We start from the raw sequence: 12,633 nt of genomic DNA, 5'->3' as shown, positions 1-12,633 counted from the left end.
AGCTAGTGGTGCCATAGTTGTTTCCACAGAAATTACCAAATGGGGAAGCTTTAGGGATAGGTGTCATCAATTCTATGCCGATGGGCTATCATACGAGGGAGTAAAAACCAAAAATATTAGTAAACAACAAATATGTGCCCTTTTCATTTATCCCAAAACTAGTCAGTCATTACCTCTTAATGCAAAGAGGTTTCCCATACATTGGTGTACCAATGTGCAGATGAAGAATCTTTTTTGGCAGAGGTGGTGGATGGTCTTTGATGATCCACCTTGTAATAATTATGAGGTGCCATTATATTTTTTGAGAAAAGTATATTGTGAGTTTGTGCTCAATGTGCGCCCAAACTATTTTGACATGAGAGAGTTCCATGGTAGAGGTGGTGGCTCTCCCCAAGATAGACTTGGAGCCCGTAGGCGATTACCCGCGGAGAGTCACCGCCCCCTAGCACCCAAACCCAAGGTGCATTAGGTTATCCCAGTAGAGTTGAAAGAGTCGATGGAGCTACAAACTCTTCAGGTGGCCACAACGTTGACTAGTGCCATCATCCAGCATGGGACGTCGTTAGCACACCCTATTGTATTGGATGATGAGCCATTAGTTTCTCCAAGTGGCGACATAGAGCCCATCCACCATATGTGTGTTAGTTGCTTGGGGATATGTTGTGGGATAGATGATGCAGTCGGTGTAGATAAATCCTCATCTCATCTTTGCACGATTTGTGGGAGTATATGTTAGGCCCGCACGGCGTAGGATTTCACACTGACAGATGAGTTCATGGACATGGTGTTTGCCCATGAGCGGCAGACACAGGTGTGTCGATTTGAATTCATAGCATTTTATTTATCAGTCACTTTAAATTTGTAATTACATAAATGAATTTTCATTTATACATCGATTTAAATTGAGACAAATAATATGCATTTCAGGATGTAGCAACGGTATCCCATACTCCTCCCCCAGTTACTATAGCTGCAACTTCGATGCCTGAGGTATAAATTTTGTAACATGTTAAAATAGAATAGTACACTTTGAATTAAAAAAAATACAAGATATACAAACTATCTTTAATGCTTCGTCCAATTTTTGGTTTGTAGGTGTTGACAGGGGACCAAATGTCCCAGATTGATGACATCACGCTCTCAGCGATCGATTTTGGCCTACAAGGCTATACGGTATCATATTTTGTACAACCCATTGTTTTGATGGAATATGCAAGTTATTTCATTTTAGATTTTTAAAATTATGCTTAATTTATTATCTGTACTAATATCTCATGTTAATTTTATTTTTTAGGGTACCCCCTCCACGTCTAGGGCTCGTCCTAAGAAAAAGAAATCCTTGAAGACTCCAAAATGTGGGAAGAAGGTAATTGAACACATTTTTAGTTGTACAATTGTTTGAAAATGTCAAAATCAAGTATTAGTTGGGGTTTGTAGATTGATTAGTGTTTTTTGTCTATTTTACATGTACAACGACCATTGAGCTATGTGGATTTGTTGAATGCACCTGATTCGCCCATGGATCAAGAGAGGGTGAAGGTATGTATCTCTACTTTATTTTCTTGATTTCATGATTATATGCATGCGTACATGTGAACTTGTGATATATTATAATCTTATAATTTTTTCATACAGGAAATATCCATACCTATTTCATCAATGGCGAACCCTCCTCCATGCACTGGAGAAGCATCTCAGGATCTGGTACACTTTTGTTTGATATGTAAAATTAATTATTTTTAACCTTCAATACTTATCATTATATTAATTGTATTTAATCTTTGAACATTTTTTGTATAGGTAATAGCGATAGTTTCTCCATCGATGGTGAGCCATCCTCAGTCCATTGGAGAAGCATCTCAGGCACAGGTATGTCATTGTTCTCTATATTATAGCTTTTAAGTGTTTTTGATATATTTATGTTAGTACATTGTATTAATTGTACATTTAATCTACAATAGACCCCTTCGCAGCACGACCATAATGTGAATCCATTTAAGTATGTCTTCTAGAAAACTCCTAAGAGTGACATGGAGAGGAGAGCGAAGACATTAGCTCCTAGATCATCTGATGAGGTAATCTACATTTCAATTGCAAGGGAATTATAGTTAAATGCATAGTTATGTTGTTAATTGTGAACTATTTTCTACAAAAGAATTCTAACTTGGCTTTTGAATTGTGGTTTTGCAGCCATCTATAGAGCCACGTACTGCATCAAAGAGGCTTGATTTTGATGATCCACCACAAGTTTAGGATCATATAGTGTTAGTTTTGGTCATAGGATGATCAATACATGTAGATATATTCTAAATTTTTATTATATATCGATTTGGATATGGCATATGCCACATTTTTGTAATACTTGTATTGACTTGGTAGACATGCCTTTTATATATATATATAAATGTCAATATTCGATCCAATAAATGTGTACCGAGTTTATTATTTTGTATTCGTTGTATCTTGTGGTTGTCCTTTTATAAATTTAATTGATCATTTGCCTATGTAATCAACAATATGAATATAAACAACAAAAATATATGATATAAAACATTGCAATCATGGAATATGATTTGATAAAATTTCTAAAATGTTGAATTAACCCTACAAAACTCCTCGTATTCAGTTCATTATTGTGTAGTCGCGGCATTTGGTGGCTTCCCTTTTATAAATTTAAATGAATATTTGCATATGTAATCAACAATATGAATATAAACAACAATATGTGTTTAGTGCGAGAGCACCCTCACGCTCGCAATGGTCAAATTTTGTTCGTTGTGTGCACAAACTGATATCACAAGCATGTCCAGGTGGGCAAGTTTATGCTAGGAATTCCCCTGTCATGCATCCCAAAGCGCTGGAACATCAAGAGTCATACCATACCAGTGCGATCTCTCAAGTGCCCTAAGTCCAAAAAATTGTCAAAATTTGACAGACTGTTTCTTCAAATCCAGGATACATATGGTCGATTTGTTTGAACCCGTGGGGTCACGTGAGGCTCCTCTACAATAGCCTATCTCGGTTTTTGATGACTCGAAGCCATTTTCAATTGGTAGCATTTTTTCACCTACTGCAAAAACCATACAACAACACATGGTGCGTACATGATTAATCTTCATATAAAAAGGTTTGTCATTTCAAAAAATCTTTGAGAAATTATTATTTGAGGAAAATTTTGAAAGAATCTTTTATAAAATTTAGTTTGAGTCATATCCAAATAGTGTTTGGCATGTGGCTCACGATTTTTAGACCCAATTCGCCTTCTAACAACATCTCTTTGGTTGGGTGGAACTCTTGTGTTGTCATGCCAAAAAATTTCAATTAATGTTCTTAGTGCATCAACAATAACCTTGTCTTTGTGTGGTAGTCTACTCGAGAATACCCAAAGAGAATTATCGTTAGGTTCCTCTATTTTTTCCCGCCTCTTTAATGCTTTACTTAATGTTGTTCTACTAACGTTTAATGACTTATTTTGCTTATCAAATGATCTTTTTTTATTTTCTTTCTCATTATGGTTGATGTAATGACACGTCGAGTAGTATTAGAATCTTTAGTATGTGATTTTGAACCAATAGCTTGATATGCATCAAATAGATTTCTCACAATAGTTCTTTCACTATTACTTTCAGATGATCTTAGGCCTAGAATTTTTATTGTCTCTCTAAAATTCAAATTTTTAATCATTTGAACAATTAATTGACATCTTGCGGTTTGATTTGAGTTTTCAAAATAGTTTTGCCATATTATTTTAACCACTCCTACAAGTTCGTTCATTCATTTTATTGGGCATTGGCTTCAATATATTCTCATCAATGTCAATTAGATACTTTGGTTTCCTACGAATGATTCTAGGAGGTGTTAACATCGATGCATTATGTACATTCAATTCATCAAATAGAGAAGGTGTATGTTGATCATTTAATTGATTATTCAATGTGGTATCTTCTTCAATTGCATTAGGTTCATATGGTAAATCAAATGTCTCTTCTTCAATTGCAATAGATGCATTATGTTCATTTTGGTAAATCGAATTGAGATGTTTAGGATGACATACCTTCTTCTCCCATTGTTCTTATGTGATGTAATTTATTCATACACTTCCTTTGTCTTTCCTTTTCAACCTCTCATTGTTCCATTGTTCCTCGCTTGTTCTTTCCCATGGTTGATATCGGTTGTCCTTTCCCATGGTTGATATTGGTTGTCCTAAATAGAATCATATTACATATATATGTAAACAAAAGTTCATAAACAAACAAATAACCATAAATATGCATCTTATCACTGTTTTTTGAAATCAAACTATTAAGCAATCACAATACTATAGACAAAACTAATAAGAACAACAATTCAATTATTTGAAATCATGCAAAAACAAAAAAATCACTTACATCCTATGTATAAAACAATGATAGAAGTGCAGACACAGTTCCACCATGGCCTTCAATGACCTCAAAAACTTATTTTGAGGCCCTTGAGGCTCTTGGGCAACTAAAACTATGTCTATTTACTGCGCATACGCTACATTAATAACCACATACGTGGTGTTAGTCCATAAAATGTTGGCACGCCCAACAATATTTTTTTCCCATTCTATACTAATAAGTAGCGTGTATGCACTCCTAAACCTAAAAAATGTTATTGCAGGGTAGTGAATAATGGACTCAGTACCCTATACGCACTTTCAAGTAATGAGTACCGCGTATGTGCTCCTACGCCTTAAAAAAGTTATGGTAGGGCAATGAACTAATAGGTTCAATACACTGTACGCGCCATTGGTAGTAGAAAAAATGTGAATGAAAAGGGAGGGGGAGAGAGAGAGAGAGACAGACAGACAGAGAGAGACAGAGAGAGACAGAGACAAAGAGAGACAGAGAGAGAGAGACAGAGAAGGGGGAGAGTAGGGGGAGGGAGAGAGGAGAGGGGGGCGAAAGGGAAGGAGGGAGGGAGAGAAGAAGTGGTATGTAGGAAGGGAGAGGGAGGGAGAGGAAAGGGGGGAGGGAGGGGGGGGGAGGAAGAGGAAGAGAGAGAGAGAGAGAGAGAGAGGAAGAGAGAGAGGGGGAAGGAGGGAGAGGAAGAGAGAGGGGGGGGGAAGGTAGAGAGGTAGAGGGAAGGAGAGAGGGAGAGAAGAGGGGGGAGGGTGGGAGAGAAGAAGGGGTATAGAGGAAGGGAGAGGGAGAGAAGGGGGGGGGGAGAGAGAAGGAGGGAAGGAGGGAGAGGGAGAGAGGGAGAGAGAGAGGGGGGAGGGAGAGAGAGAGAGAGAGAGAGAGAGAGAGAGAGAGAGAGAGAGAGAGAGAGAGAGAGAGGGGGGGGGAGGGAGGGAGGGAGGGAGAGGTAGAGGGAGGGGGAGAGAGAGAGAGAGAGGGAAGGAGGGAGAGGGAGGTAGAGGGAGAGAGAGAGAGAGAGAGAGAGAGAGAGAGGGAGAGAGGTAGAGGGAGGGAGAGAGGGAGAGAAGAGGGGGGAGGGAGGGAGAGAAGAGGGTGGAGGGAGGGACCTATAATGACACCAAATAGCACACCATAGGACCTATAATGACACCAATAGTGTCCTAAGAGGTCATAGAACACTATATGACCCCTTAGGACACCATATGGTGTTGTTATGTGTCGTATGGTGTCTTAAGGGGTCATATGGTGTCCTAAGGGGTCACAAGACACCATATGACCTCTTAGGAAACAATACAACCTCTAATGACACCTAAGGGGTCATATGGTGGGCTAATAGGAATTAAAGAAGAAGAGAAAGAGGGAGGGAGAGAAGAAGAGAAAGAGGGATGGGGTATGGAGGAAGGGAGAAGGGGAGAGAGCACAAGAGAGAGGGATGGGGTATGGAGGAAGGGAGAAGGGGAGAGAGAGAGAGAGAGAGAGAGAGGGAGAGGGAGAGAGGGAGAGAAGAAGGAGGGGGAGGGAGAGGAAGAGACATCGAATCCAGGACACAATATGACCCTTAGAACACAATATGACCCCTAACAACATCTAAGGGGTCATATGACACTATATTATCCCTTAGCACACCATAGGACCTATAACGACACCAAATAGTGTCCTAAGGGGTCATAGAACACCATATGACCCTTTAGAACACCATATGGTGTTGATGTGGGTCATTGGTGTCCCAAGGGGTCACATGGCATCCTATGACCCCTTAGGACACCATATGGTGTTGTTATGTGTTGTATGGTGTCTTACGAGGTCATATGGTGTCCTAAGGGCTCACATGACACCATATGACCTCTTAGGAAACAATAAGACCTCTAATGACACCTAAGGGGTCATATGGTGGGCTAATAGGAATTACAAAAGAAGAGGAAGAGGGAGGGAGAGAAGAAGAGAAAGAGGGATGGGGTATGGAGGAAGGGAGAGGGGAGAGAGCGAGAGAGGGATGGGGTATGGAGGAAGAGAGAGAGAGAGAGAGAGAGAGAGAGAGAGAGAGAGAGAGAGAGATCGAATCCAACACACAATATGACCCTTAGAACACAATATGACCCCTAACAACATCTAAGGGATCATATGACACTATATTATCCTTTAGCACACCATAGGACCTATAATGACACCAAATAGTGTCCTAAGGGGTCATAGAACACAATATGACCCTTTAAAACACCATATGGTGTTGTTATGGATCATTGGTGTCCCGAGGGGTCATTTGGCATCCTATGACCCCTTAGGACACCATGTGGTGTTGTTATGTGTCGTATGGTGTCTTAAGGGGTCATATGGTGTCCTAAGGGGTCACAGGACACCATATGAGCTCTTAGGAAACAATACGACCTCTAACGACACCTAAGGGGTCATATGGTGGGCTAATTAAATGATATATTAAATTTAAAGTTATGAATAGAACATCATACAATAGAACATCAGTAGTTTAGTTTTGATATAGCTAAGTTAGACCATTGTCCGCATAAGAGAGACTCCAAGCGAACAAACAACAAGGCTTCGCTAAAAAGCAAGTGTAAGAGCTTGACCTAACCCTAAGAGTACTTCCTAAGTTCTAAAACATATGATGCTATTAAATTTACAAGGTTATAGGACCGATCTCGATTGTGACTATAGGAATTGCAGAAGAAGAGAAAGAGGGAGGGAGATAAGAAGAGAAAGAGGGATGGGGTATGGAGGAAGGGAGAAGGGGAGAGAGCAAGAGAGAGAGGGATGGGGTATGGAGGAAGGGAGAAGGGGAGAGAGCGAGAGAGAGAGGGATGGGGTATGGAGAGAGAGAGAGAGAGAGAGAGAGAGAGAAGAAGAAGAAGGAGGAGGGGGAGGGAGAGGAAGAGAGATCGAATCCAGGACACAATATGACCCCTAACAACATCTAAGGGGTCATAGGGTGTCCTAAGGGGTCATATGACATTATATTATCCCTTAGCACACCATATGACCTATAACAACACCAAATAGTGTCCTAAGGGGTCATAGAACACCATATGACCCTTTAGAACATCATATGGTGTTGTTATGGGTCATTGGTGTCCCGAGGGATCATATGGCATGCTATGACCCCTTAGGACACCTTATGGTGTTGTTATGGGTCGTATGGTGTCTTAAGGGGTCATATGGTGTCCTAAGGGGTCACAGGATACCATATGACCTCTTAGAAAACAATACGACCTCTAATGACACCTAAGGGGTCATATGGTGGGCTAAAAAAATGATATATTAAATTTAAAGTTATGACTAGAACATCATACAACAAGACTCCAAGCGAACAAATAACGAGGCTTCACTAGAAAGAAAGTGTAAGAGCTTGACCTAACCCTAAGAGTACTACCTAAGTCTAAAACATATGATGTTATTAAATTTGCAAGGTTATAGGACTGATCTCAATTGTGACTATAGGAATTACACACTTGATTTCTTTCATGGGTATGTACTGTTCCAAGTCGTTTGACAAGTGATGATCATCATATACTACCACTGCCATGCATACAACAAACTTTAATTTCTTTAGGTGATAGGCATTGTGTAACAACATGGGAACTCTCGCATACCCACCACTATCATTCTCCAAGACATCATCTGTGTTACTCTCCCTCTTTCTCTTCCTACCGGTTGTTTCCTTCTTAAAAACATATTGCAGGTACTCTGACTCAGCATGTTGCTTTTTGGACACTATTTTCCACATCTGCTCTGCTCATTAAAAACACATTCAAGAAGAATATTGTTGTAGGTTTCCTTTTTTGTCACAGTAATGCACTCGTGGTTCAATTTAAAACCCTATTCCTCCTATTCAATATACACACACAAATCCATCAATCAATTTTCTTAGGAGAGCATACATGATAAAAATCAAAGAGGAAGTTGCAGACAAGAAAAAAATTCACTTACTTATATAGAAGTGCAGACATAGTTGCAGTGGGGTATGGAGGGAGGGAGGGAGAGAAGAAGAGAAAGAGGGATGGGGTATGGAGGAAGGGAGAAGGGGAGAGAGCGAGGGAGAGAGGGATGGGGTATGGAGGAAGGGATAAGGGGAGAGAGGGAGGGATGGGGTATGGAGGAAGGGAGAGAGAGAGAGAGAGAGAGAGAGAGAGAGAGAGAGAGAGAGAGAGGAACCTTGTATGCATTTGAGAGGGGTAGACAATACACTTACATGTGTATATATATACTTAATATATTATATATTATTATATACATATATATAAATATTGTATATTATATGTATATACACATATTATATATACAATATCATATTATACACATTATATATTACATATATTATATGTATATACACGTATTATATATACAATATCATATTATACAATAGCGTGTATGCGCTCTTTATAGTAAAAAGAGTGTGTACGCACTATTTATAGTAAAAAGAGCGCGTACGCGCTTCTTACACCATAAGTACCTCGTACGCGCTTTTTAAACCATAAGTACCCTGTATGCACTTTTGACTGTTTAGGCTTGGAAATAGGTTTGGATGACAAAGCTACGGTTTGGAAGTTTGATTTCCCTCAATTTCTCTCATTTTTGACGTGTTTTATTTTATCAACTTGGTTTATCGACTTTGTCATTATCAGGTTTACACTTCATCAAGTGGGTATTTCTAAAATTGCCACCATATTTTCACCCATCTTCTGAGCTTTCTAACCATATAATTTTTTTTCAATTTGAACAATGATAACATATTATTATGGAATTTCTTTTACCAGTGTCTCCATAGTTCTCACAAACATAGGTGCACCATTTTTTGAATAACTTTTGATATACTTATCCAATTTTAAAAAACTTTATATATTATTGTAGTGTACTTGATTATTTACAACTTATGCTTCATGCACGAGCAGGTACCTAATTTTCAAGATGTGCTCGATTGGAAAAATCATAAAAAAAAAATACTCAACAAAAAATTACAAAAAAATACACATCTTCTAGTGCTCACTCTTAACTATCTTTCTACCAAAGGATTTGTCAAAATAATAAATCTAACTATGACTTTTTTGATGCACACGTCAGACACTATATTATGTTTTTCAGAAAAAAATCAGGGTCAGTTTTTCGTGCGCAAAGGATTTGACCCCGTTAATCTTATCCAATTTTGAAAAAGTTTAGTAGTTTGAAAACTATATTCAGAGTACTACAATATTTGTTCTTTGATTAGCTTCATATTCTGAGTGGATGACTTTCAAATTTTGCCTCCAAGTTCAGGTTCACCTGATTTTAGAAAAAAAATGTCCACTTATACCCCCCTTTTGACCACCATCAAACATTAGTAGATCCCATTCTTGTTTTAGAGCAGCTAATACAAATTGCCAATTCTATGAAAATTCTAATTGTTTGGCTCTATGCAAAAGCATCACGACTCAGGGAGGCTTCTATTTAATTGATAATTGACATGGATAATTAGGGAGGACTTCCAGTTCAATCCAACGGTGTGGATCTCCTATATATATATATATATATATATATATATATATATATATATATATATATATATATATATATATATATATATATATATATATATATATATATATATATATATATATATATATATATATATATATATATATATTAGAATAACATGAGCAAAATAAATTTGTTGCCAATTGCCAAAGTAATCTAAAATCGGAATAGAGAAAACAAAAATATAAATATAATCATCTCTGTGTATGTTAAAAAAATATCCATCTATGTGGATTTTAGAAAAATATTCATCTCTATGGATTTTAGGAAAATATTCATCTTTGTGGATTTTAGGAAAATATTCATCTCTGTGCATTATAGAAAAATATTCATCTCTGTGATTTTTAGAAACATATTAATCTCTCTAGATTTTGGAAAAAAATATTCTTCCCTGTGCATATATGAAAAAAAAGAGTAAATCTGAAATTAAAAAAGAAGAAGTAAATATTTCCTTGATTAATAAATTAGTAAATTTCCCTTCACACACACACACACACACACACACAATTTATTTAAAAACATATTAAATTATATATATAATTTATCTAAAAACATATTAAATTTATGCTTTAAATTTGTTTGTAGATTTAAGTTTACTTTTTTTTTAAAATTTTAGTTTATTTATTTAAGATTAAATTATATATATATATAAAATTTTAAATAATCAAATTTATTAGTTAACTTTTTATTTTAAAAAAATAAAATATTTTGAGTAAAGAATTGTTTTATTAAAATTGAATTATACTTTAGAGTTTGTAATTAAATTTTATATTATTAAAATTGTGTTATTCAAATAATTGAAATTTATTTGTATTATTAAAATAAGTAGTTCAAATTTATTTATTTTAATTTTAATTTTAATTTTAAAATTAAAATATGTTTTAGAATATTGAAAGTTATTTTTGAATGATTAAAATTATTATATAGTTCTTTGAAATTTAATTGTGCACTTGGTAATTAAAAAGACATTTGGATTAGTTTATAATTATAAATTTTAATAGTTGAAAATTTAACGAATTTAGTGAGAAATGGATTTATTTATTGAGGTCTATTTAATGAAAAATGGTTTTATTTATTGAGATCTATTTAAAAAGGATTAATGAGACCTATTTATAATCCAACCTCATTAAAATTAATGGAAATGTATTTAAAATATCATCTCTAGTTTTAGGAATTAGATTATTAAAATATTAAAGGAAAATTTAAGCGAAAAGGGTCTAACTCATATTAATGGATACCTTATTGGAGTTTTAACATAGAAATTTAAGTTGCAAATTTGAACTTTTTTTTTAATTCTAAAGAGTTATTATCTCCTCAATGATGGGAAAAGAGTCCCTTGGGTTTTGAAAGGATAAATATTGCATAAGGCAAAAGAGTCAATTAACACTTGAGAATTTCAATAGATAATCGAGCATTAAGAGATCTATCATCTTGAATTAATCCATCTTAATATGTAGATATAATAGTTAAATCTCCTTATTAAACAAATTAGTTTGACTTAGGAAAAACAAAGCAAAGGAAAATGTTATTGCACCAATGATACACTTATTCCATAGTTTTGGATCTTTTCATCAAATAAATAAATCCTAATAGTAAGTAGGTTCCCTCAAGACATTCACTACATTTCAAATATTTAAGTTCTTTAATTAATGGATTTCAAAACTACCTTTTGTATATTTCAATTAGTACAAGTATCAAAGGTTAAAGGAATTTACCTAACAAGTAAATGTGTTTAGATTCATAGTAACCCTTTTAGGTATTTCAAGCAATATGAGTTAATGTTAGATAAAGATTTGTCTCAATTGTAAAAGTTGATTATTTGATTTGTTTCTTTATTAGATTCCAAGATATGAGTATACAAGGCATTGAAAATAGTCAATTCTTTTAATAGTTAAAAACATTTACCTTCTAGCTAAAAAGAAACATTTGACTACTAAAAAGGAAAAGTTACACTTAATAATACAAGTAATTAGTAAGGATAAATTTAATTAACGTTAAATTTAGAGGTAAATTGCATAGTTAAATATTCACATGGTCTTACTATTAATTAGGATGCAAAGAGAGTTTATTCAAAACCAAAATTGTTTTAGCAAATGAGTTTCAAGAAACCTATTCCGTGATCACTTAGAAAATTAAATAACAATTTTAATTGGGAGCAATTTAATGAGCAAACATTAGCTCTCTTCTAAGTATTTGAAATTGATAAAGTTATTGTTTGTTGAAAGTATCCAACGATAAAGTTAACGTTACTTCAAGTGGAAGGAGTAGTTAGTTATCACTTTATAATCTTGCAAACGTATTAGTTCAAAAGCAACTAGAAGTAGATTGATTAGAATTGTTTATTAGGAGACTTAGTATTATTTACTTTGGTTAACTAGCAAGTGTTTAGACTCTTTTCTAATATCTTTTTCAAACAATTAGTAATTAATAATGTGGTTATTTTGAAGCTTATTATTGAATAGTTTTTTTTTCCCTTCAAACAAGTGAGTATTAAATTCATTTCCAAAGTATTATTCATTGACAATTTAAATCTTATTTCAAGCAATTTGGTACCTTTCAAGTATTAGGATTCACATTTAAAGTAGTGTTATCAATTGTTGATGAAATTTATGTTACTTCACATGGAAGAATTAGTTGGGCTTATTATTAAATACTTTTCACTTCAAACAAATAGGTGTTAAAATTCCTTTCCAAAGTCTTGCTATTCAATCATTTAATTTTCTTTCAA

General features: G+C 35.1%; 1 long non-coding RNA gene across 1 annotated transcript; it reads left to right on the top strand.

The window, feature by feature from the left end:
• The first annotated feature begins 1,323 nt into the window (after positions 1–1,323).
• Positions 1,324–1,869, top strand: LOC131859372 (uncharacterized). Its single transcript, XR_009359094.1, has 3 exons — positions 1,324–1,539; positions 1,636–1,704; positions 1,801–1,869. It is a non-coding gene; the product is annotated as an uncharacterized LOC131859372 (long non-coding RNA).
• The last annotated feature ends 10,764 nt before the right edge of the window (positions 1,870–12,633 follow it).

The sequence above is a fragment of the Cryptomeria japonica genome, chromosome 10 (genome assembly GCF_030272615.1).
Source record: "Cryptomeria japonica chromosome 10, Sugi_1.0, whole genome shotgun sequence".
NCBI classification, from domain to species: Eukaryota; Viridiplantae; Streptophyta; class Pinopsida; order Cupressales; family Cupressaceae; genus Cryptomeria; species Cryptomeria japonica.
This window is presented reverse-complemented; position numbering and strand designations above follow the sequence as displayed.